This window comes from Camelus ferus, chromosome 17, assembly GCF_009834535.1.
Source record: "Camelus ferus isolate YT-003-E chromosome 17, BCGSAC_Cfer_1.0, whole genome shotgun sequence".
NCBI classification, from domain to species: domain Eukaryota; kingdom Metazoa; phylum Chordata; class Mammalia; order Artiodactyla; family Camelidae; genus Camelus; species Camelus ferus.
This window is the reverse complement of record NC_045712.1, coordinates 1,952,498-1,962,155: the sequence shown is the minus strand read 5'-3', so window position 1 is coordinate 1,962,155 and position 9,658 is coordinate 1,952,498. Positions and strand designations below refer to the sequence as shown.

General features: G+C 39.4%; 1 long non-coding RNA gene across 1 annotated transcript; it reads left to right on the top strand.

Moving 5' to 3' along the window:
• Positions 1–3,456: 3,456 nt before the first annotated feature.
• On the top strand, positions 3,457–9,379 carry LOC116657041. The gene is made up of 3 exons (XR_004311965.1): positions 3,457–3,636; positions 5,649–5,719; positions 8,949–9,379. It is a non-coding gene; the product is annotated as an uncharacterized LOC116657041 (long non-coding RNA).
• The last annotated feature ends 279 nt before the right edge of the window (positions 9,380–9,658 follow it).

Sequence of the window (9,658 nt, the reverse complement as noted above, 5' to 3'; positions counted from 1 at the left end):
GCTATTAAGAGGTACAAACTTTTACGTGTAAAATAAATAAGCTACAAGGATATATTGTACAACACAGGGGATATTTTATATTAATATAATATATTTTATACTAACAACACAGCCAATATTTTATAATAACTACAAATGAGTATTATGACCTTTAAAAATTGTGAATCACTATATTGTACACTATAACATATATAAGATGTACATCAACTCTATCTTGATTGAAAAAAAAAAGATGGGGATCCTCATTACCAGCCAGGCAGTGGGTGATCCATCTTATCACCTGCTTTGTCAGACCACCTCCAGTAGCAACTGTGTCAGTGTGGTTCCTCCCAAAAACAGATGTCAAGATGTAACTAGAAATGCAAGACACTTATTGGTAATAACACTTATGAAAACTAAAGGGGTGATGGAATACGAAGGAATAGGCCTTGAAGCCTCCAGTCTGTAGCACTGATCTGACACCTGTGAAAGGAAGGAGGCAGAGAGGTGAATTGAGCAGGAAAGCCTCTCAGTCTAGTGCTTGTGATGGTTAACTTCCTGTGTCAACTTGACTCGGCCACGAAATGCCCAGGTATCTAGTTAAACATTATTTCTGGGTTTGTCTGTGAGGGTGTTTCTGGAAAAGACTAGCATTTGAATTGGCAGACAGCCATCTCCATGGTGGGTGGGCATCACTCTGAAAGTTAGGATCTAGAAGAGAACCAGAACTGTGATTTCTAATGTTATTCCTTCCTCTCTCTTCCCAAAGGCACATAAAGCATCTTTTACTTGCTCTGAACTTCATTTGGTGCATTCTAGATTCTCCTCCTCATTTTCTCCAATCACCACTGTCCGGGAACGTTGGGAGGATAAATGGATAGTAAGTTTGGAGAAGGGAAATTACAGGTTGTACTGGAGTTGTCCATCACAGAGCTTTTCTTGCCCCCAGCATTACTAAGAGGACAATGCCCCTCCCAGCACAGGTAGGAAGGAGTACCACTAGCGGCTTAGCTTATGAGAACCGTCATTTACAAACTGTCCCCAGCAGCAAAATCAGCAGCATTTGGGAACTCGTAAGGAGTGTAACTTCTTGGGCCCCAGCCCAAGACCTCCTGAGTCTGGATATGGGCCCACCAACCTTTGCTTTAACTGTTTTTTTGCCTGAATGCCTGATTACAGCTGGTTGGACCAGGGATGACAGTGTGCTCTACAAGTACAGCGAAACCGTAGGCTCCCTCTGGGCACTGAGGGGTGAGAAGGAGAAGCTGGGACAACCAGGCTTCCTTTCGGTGACAGCTGAACGGGAAACAGTGACACCTCAAGTGGCAGCAGCACAGTGGAAGCTGGATGAGGCTGTGCCCCAGTGTTGAAGCCACGAAGGGTCGTGAGCGTGCTGGTGTCCGTGGCCTCAACACTAGTGCCCAACATCATTCAGCTGGAAAGGAGGGAGAGCAGTAACATCAATCTATTTGAACAGGAAAAAGGAAATCAAACAAACAAAATGATAATTTCTCTCTGTATGAATTTTTCTTGTTGGCCACAGCGCAAACTAGCAAAACTAAAAAGCCTCAGTGAACAGGCTTTCCAATCTGGTGATTACATCACACAATGATGGGAACGAATGCCTAACGAAGGTGCCCCATGGCAAAATGTTTCCACCTCTTTGAATCTCTCAGTTTTACTCTCTACTGTACAGAGGAATGTGTCCTATTAAAAAAAAAACACTTTGGAATGCTCATTTTAGATATTACATAAGTTGATATTTATAATAATCATAAAAACTAATCATTCTTGAGCAATTCCCATCTACTAAGCAATGGTCCAAGTATTTCACATGTTTTATGTAATGTCAGTTCCACAAGGGCAAGACTTTTTCAGCTGTTTCCTTCTCTGCTATCTCCCCTCAGTGCCTGGAAATTGTGTTTGGCATCTAGTCGATATGCAGCGAATATTTGTTGAATGAATTAAAGTGGGTCGTACTGGATGGAGGTGCTGTTATATCCGTCTCTCAGACCCTCCTGGCTGTAAAGATGGGAAGTCAAAATGAAGGAGGAGAATGATTCCCAACTTTCTCAAAACAAAGAGCTCAATTGTAAAGGGGAAACATATATATGTATCTACGATATAAACATATATTTATATTTCAGATGCTCATACAATAGAAGTTTTACTTTTAGCATCTGCTTATTTGGAACATGAAATGTTAGGAGGCTGCTGTGAAGGCAGTACGTTAGCAAAGGGAACTGCATGTGCGGTCACATCAGCTCCTGTGTATGTTTGCAAGGTTCAGATGTGTATTATCATTTTGGGCATCAGCCAATGCTTAACACTAGAATGAACTCCTAATCTCTGTAATCACCGATTCCTCAGGGGTCTGTGACCCAAAGCTTGGAGGTCACTAACGGAGTAATGTGTCTCTGGGAAGACATACCTTACATAGTAGAGAGCGTCCTGGCATCAGACTCAAAGCTTGACTTTGGGTCCTGGCATGTATTTAGGAGACTTTAGCTCACTTCAGCAGCACGTGTACTGAAAATAGGAGACTTTTGATTTAGTTATTAAGCTTCTATGAGCCTTGAGTCTCCTACCTTGCCTACTTCCTAAATATATTTTATTGAGAACAAATATGAAGGTGTAAGAAGGGAAATAAACACTAGTTGGTATTATTATACTGTCACTTTAATTCTGAGACATATTTCCATTTCACTCTGTTGTTCCTGAATTCTAGATGTATCCTATGAGCTATGGATACTTATAATGTGGTAAGGCTTCCTTCCTCCCCCACAAAAAAAAACTGTTTTCAAAGCAGGGGTCTAGATTTCAGTAAATGGTCTTAGAATAAAAGAAATGTGGCTTTGCATATTCCTCTAAGTGACGAATTATATGTGAATTCATTTTCTCTTCTTGCTCCTATCTCTTAAAATTTGCAATTGTAGTCTCCAAAAGAGAATGTTGCCCTGTGCTACAAGACTCTGGTAGACAGAATAATAGCTCCAAAGATGCCTACATCCTGATCTCAGTGTCTGAAAACATGTGGCAAAAGGAGTTTTGCAGATGTGATTAAGTTATGGTCCTTAAGATGAGGCGATTATGCTGAATTATCAGGATGGGCCCAATCTAATCACATAGGTCCTAAAAGCTGGAGGACCCCTCCTGGCTGTGGTCCAAGGGCGACGCTGACCAAGGAAGAATGGTCAGAGAGAGACAACATAATTGATTTTTCGTGATGGAGAAAGGAGCCACAAGCCAAGGAATGTGGGCAGTCACTTAAAGATGGAAAAAGCAAGGAAATAGATCCTCATCTAGAACCCACAGAAAGGAAGAAAAGTACCTTGATTTTAGGTCAGTGAGCCCCCTGTTGGTCTTCTGACCTATGGACATATGAAATAATAAATCTGTGCTGTTTAAGCCAGTAAGTTTGTGATCATTTATTACAGGAACCGTAGGAAACTAACACAAATCTGTATTTCAGTTCCAGCATGATCACTGGAGGCAGGCTGGAATTCACAGGCAGAAGGGCAGCAGCTGCACAGGGCATCTGTTCGTGGGTCAGGCCACGTGCTTTGGCTGGGACACAACTAGACCGTGACGGCTTTGAGCTCCAGAGGGGGAATCTGCCCTTCAAACTTCACACTCACTGCTCTCCCTTGTCACTAGGTAAGTGTGAGAGTGGTTTTGCATTGGGGAGGGGCAGGAATTGGAGGTTGATGATAACCATTTAGGATTCAGGAGTGGACAGTCTGAGCTCAGATGATAGCTATTTAGGGGAATTCAGAGAAAGGCCAACCACCCAGCTCCTGGAGATCTTGGGGGCCTCTGCAACCAGGGGAGTCTCAGACCTCCCTGTGAGAGACGGGCAGCCAAAGGTCCCAGCCAGCTCCTGGCCAGGCAACCCAAAATTTCTGGAGTCATTCCCAGTTCCCTACTTACAGGTGTGACACCTGTGTGCTTATAAAGCATAGCTTGCGGCCGCTGATGCTCTTAGTTCAGCCGCCATCAGAATTACCCCAAGGGCTGGTTAAAACATGGTTTGCTGGGCCCCACTCCCTGAATTTCTAATTCAGCAGATCTGTCTGGGTGCAGAACAAGAATTTGCATCTCCATCAATTTCCCTGGTACTGCTGATGCTGCTGGCCTGAGGACCAGAGTTTGAGAAGCATGGAAATAATGGGTAAGAGATTAGGACTCAGGCAGCCCATGTTGCTTACCAGTTGAATGGTCTTGGGCAACTTAAACTTTGAAATTCCTATATCAAATAGGGTTAATAAAATGCACCCTTTAGGACTGCGGTGAGGATTAAATAGAGTGATCTATATAAAGCAGTTAGCACATAGTAAGACCTCAATACATGGTTTCTATTAAGTTGTGTTTATCTCATCATCATCATCATTATTATTATGACTAATGACAAGTTACTAAGTGTAACATACAAAACCCAGAGGCACATCCATAGATACGCCAATGGCAGACAATAAATGTCATCTCAGGAACTGTCCTCCTACAACTGTCAAAACTTTCTCAGAGTCTCCCACCCACGGAATAGCATTTAACTTTGTAAGTCAAGAGGACTCCCAGAGGAAAGAGTCTGAATAAAATGCTTCACCCACAAAACAGAATAAAGAGGAAGCAGAAAGTTTTTAAATTTTTTGAGAAAATTTATCTAACAATAGAAAGAGGAAGCTCATTTGGGTGTGAGGCAATGGCTATAGAAATGAATAAAAGTAAACCAGGCCAGGAGCAAATTAATTTGAGAATAACTTCAGAGAAAGAAAAGGAACTGTGCCATGCTCACTCCTCTGGGAAATCTGACCAAAAAAGGTAAGGATTTGGAGGGGTTTTTTCCCCACCCCCCACCCCATTTCTAGGATAATCGATACTATTTTCATGTGAAAATAAAAAAAAGTCATGATGGATTGACTGCGTTGTCGTTGCTCTTTAAGGAATGTTTTCTCTGGTTCACAGCAACAGAAAAACAGGTTAGGTCTTTGGGAACCCAGGACATTCTTGTGATTTCACCATGCAAGTATCTCTTCCTGCTGGAACTTGGCCATATTGATGGGCAGGCCAATAGCTCAGTGGACTAAAACCTCACTAAAATAAATAGTGGGTTTAATTTATTATAATGTATATAATAAAATATATATGATTAAAAATTGCTATAATAAAGTAAGTAAGTAGCATTAGGATTTTAATCTTGGCTTCTATTTAAAAAGTGATAATAAAGAGGTGGTAAAGAGACTGGGTAGAAAAGTTTGCTGGATTAATTTAGTAGTTTCAGTCCCAGAGATCTGAGCTCCAGACTGGAATCAGGAAGCATGGTTCCTCCACCCCACGTAGCCTCTGTTTGTCTGGGTGAACTGGAAGGACCATTGAATCTTTAGATGTCTGTTCCTTCACCAGCAAAATGAAGGATTGAGTAGATCACTTGTTTCTAAAATTTCCACCAGCAGGTATCCTTTCATACAATTTGCTTTTCAGCTAAAGGACTTCACAGTGTAAATAGCTTTGTATAACCAGCTATTGAATTAAATGCCTTTGTGTGCAAGGTGTAAAGTTGTGTAAATAATAATAATAATGAAAGACTGTAGTGTTCACTAATAATCTCTCATTTGTTGAGTGCGTACTATGTGCTGAGCACTTAAATGCATTATCTCATTTCATGCCTTCAGTACTGCAGTGAGGGAAGTTCTTTCATGATACCAGTTGGACGGATGAGGAGACTGAGGCTCCAAGAGTTTAGGTAAGTAACTTATCTAAAAAGGGGCCAGTAGAGGGTCTTGCCCAAAGCCATGAGCTGGTGAGGGGAATGCTGGGATTGGAAAGTGGGTCTTGGACCTCTGTGATGTGATTACAACACCTGCCATTTAGCACTTGGTGAACTGCCTCACACGGTGGTGGTGGCATATTGCATGGCTATGAATGGCTTGGGATTAGACTAGGAAATTATCTGGACTTCAGGAAGTTCTAGGTATTGGCCACTCTCAACTTCACTCCTGGCATCTCACCTTCTACTGAGCGTCTCTTCTGTGTTCCCCTCTGTTCTCTCATCACTTTGATTTGCACAGGGCTCATCCACCCACTGTGACCTTGAAAATTTAGTCCTCACAGTCATTTACTCTAGTCTCCTCTGTTTCTTTATTTAAATCTAAAGAACATCAGTTTTGGTAAAGTTGCAGGATACAAAATTAATACGCAGAAATCTGTTGCATTTCTATACACTAACAACAAACTGTCAGAAAGAAAAATTAAGAAAACAAACACATTTATAATTGTATCAAAAAGAAGAAAATACTGAAGAATGAATCTAACTAAGGAGGTAAAAGGCCTGACTTGGAAAACTGTAAAACATTGATGAAAGAAATTGAAGTCAGCACAAACAGAGAAAGGATATATCATGTTCATGGAATGCAAGGATTATCATTGTTAAAATGACCATGCTCTCCAAGGCAATCGACAGATTCAGTGCAATCCCTACCAAAATACCGATGGCGTTCTTCACAAAACTAGAACAAATAATTCTAAAATTTCTGTGGAACCACAGAAAAACCTGAATGGCCAAAACACTTGAGAAAGAAGAACAAAGCTGGAGGGATCATGCTCCCTGATTTCAAACTATACCATAAAGCTACAGTAATCAAAACCGTCTAGTACAAACACAAAAACAGATACATAGATCAATGGAACAGATTAGAGAGCACACTTATACTGGCAATTAATCTAAGACAAAGGAGGCAAGAATATACAATGGGGAAAAGACAATCTCTTCAATAAATGGTGTTGGGAAAATTGGACAGCTCCATGAAAAAGAAACAAACTGAACTACTCTCTCACCACCATTTACAAGAAAAAAATCAAAATGGATTAAAGGCTTAAATGTAAGACTTGAAACCGTAGAACTTTTAGAAGAAAACATAGGCAGTATACTCTCTGATATAAGTTTAGTAATATATTTTTGGATATCTCTCTTCAGTCAAGGGAAACAAAGCAGAAATAAATGAGACTACATCAAAAAAAGCTTTTTCTCAGTGAAGGAAACAATCAATAAAATGAAAAGTCAGCCTACTAAATGGGAGAAGATATTTGCAATGATATATTTGATGAGGATTTAATATCCAAAATATACAAAGAACTCATGCAACTCAACATCAAAAATACAAACAACTTGATTTTAAAAAGGGAAGAGGTTCTAAATAGACCTTTTTCCAAACAAGACATTCAGACAGACGGCCAACAGACACATGAAAAATCACTAATCATAAGGAAAATGCAGATTAAAAAAACATGAGATATCACCTCACGCCTGTCAGAATGTCTATTAAAATGAGAACAAATAATAAGTGTTAGCAAAGATGTGAAGAAAAGGGAACCCATGTGCACTGTTGGTGGGAATGTAAATAGTGCAGCCAGTATGGAAAACCGTATGAAAGTTCCTCAAAAAATTAAAAATAGAACTATCCTATGATCCAGCAATTCCACCTTGGGTATTTATGTAAAGAAAATGAAAACATAAATTCAAAAAGACATACGCACCCCTATGTTCACTGCAGCATTGTTTACAGTAGCCAAGATATGAAAGCAGCCTAAGTGTCCTTCAATAGGTGAATGGATAAAGAAGATATGGAAAACAATGGAATATTACTTAGCCATAAAAAATGAATTCTTGCCATTTGCAACCACATGGGTGGACCTAGAGGGTATTGTGCTAAGTGAAATGTCAGACAGAGAAAGACAAATACTGTATAATTTCACTTATATGTAGGATCTAAAAAATCAAAACAAATGAGCAAACATAATAAAACAGAGGGTCATAGATTGATAGTGCAAGTGGTTGCCAGAGGGGAGGGACTAGAGAGAGGCTATAGGGGGAGGAGATTAAGAGGAACAAACTTCCAGTTGCAAAATAAATGAGTCACAGGTATGAAATGTAGACTGTGGGGAGTATAGTCAATAATTATTTAATATCTTTATATGGTGACTGATCATACCTAGATTTACCAGGGTGATCATTTTGAAATGAGTAGAGATATAAAATCACTATGCTATGTACCAGGGACTAACATAGTATTGTAGGCCAATTATACTTCAAAACCAAACAAACTAAGTAACTAACTCATTGAAAGAGAGATCAGATGTGTGGTTACCAGAGCTGGCTGGAGAGGGAATTGGATGAAGGCAGACACAGGGTACAAACTTCCACTTATAAGATAAGTAAGTATTAGGGATGTCATGTACCACATGATAACTATAATTAACTCTCCTGTATGTTACATTTGAAAGTTGCTAAGAGAGTAAACTCTAAGAATTCTCATTACAAGGAAAGAAATGTCTTTCTATTTCTTTAATTTTGTACCAATGTGAGATGATGGCTATTCACAAAATGAATTGTGGTCATCATTTCTTGATGTATGTATAAAGTCAAATCATTATGTTGTGCACTTAAAACTTAGACAGTGCTGTGTGTCGATTATATCTCAATAAAACTGGAAGAAGAAAAAAGAAAATAGAATTAAGCTAAACATACAAGTAAGTAGATGAGAAAGTAAGTAAGTACGTAAAATAAAAGAGCAGCAATTGTGTCAGGTCACCCTTTCCCATGTGGCGGTGCTGCAGTCTGTGGGTCTTGGGCCCCGAGGTGTACCCTGAGCGGCTCATCACAACGAAGTTGTGGGTGGGCCAGTGTCCTACAATAATCAGCAATACTGCCACTTACATGATTGTCGTATCTGACACTTTTCCCCAGGATTATCTCACTTAATCATTATAGCAACAACCCCCTAACTTAGACACTATATTGACCCTTTTTCAGGTAAGTAATTTACCTAAGTTAGTAAGTGGCAGGTCCCAGGATGCAAATCCAGCAATTTTTTCTCATAACAACATTATTGAGAAATAATTCATATAGCATAAAGTTCACTCACTTAAAATGTACAATTCTCCGTTTTTGTTTTTTTTTTTTTGCATAATCCCAGAGATTTACAATCATCATCACCACCAGTTCTGGAACATTTTCGCCATCTCAGCAAGAAATCCCACACCCTTTAGCAATCACCCCATTTCCTCCCAACGCTTCTGTTCCCTACCAGCCCTAGGGGAAAAGTGACCTACTTTCTGTCTCTATAGATTTGTCCATTCTGGACATTTCATATAAATAGAATCATATAATATGTAGCCCTGTGTGATTTAGCATGTTTTCAAGGTTCATTCATGTTATTGCATGTGTCAGTAATTCACTTGTTTGTATGGCTAAATCATATTCCATTGTATGGATAATCACATCTTGTTCTAGCAGTTGATGGACATCTGAGTTGTTTCCATTTTTTGCCAATTTTGAATAATTCTTCTATGAATATTTGTGTACACATTTCTGTATGGACATATGTTTTCATTTCTCTTGGGTAGACTGATAACTAGGAGTGGAAAAATCCAGGTATTTTGACTCGGCTTACAGGTATGGTTGGCTTCTGAAGTCTGGTCTGTCTAGGATACAGATAACTTACTCATGAGTATTGCCTATATCTTAAGTTAATAAAAAAATTTTTATGAATGTACTTTTCTTAATACATGTAGATGAATATTAAATAACCAGGGTCATCTGGTTTATTTATAATACTTTAGGGAACTCCATTGTTACTTTGGTCCTTAGAGACCCAGATGTCCCATGCATATACATGATGCTAAC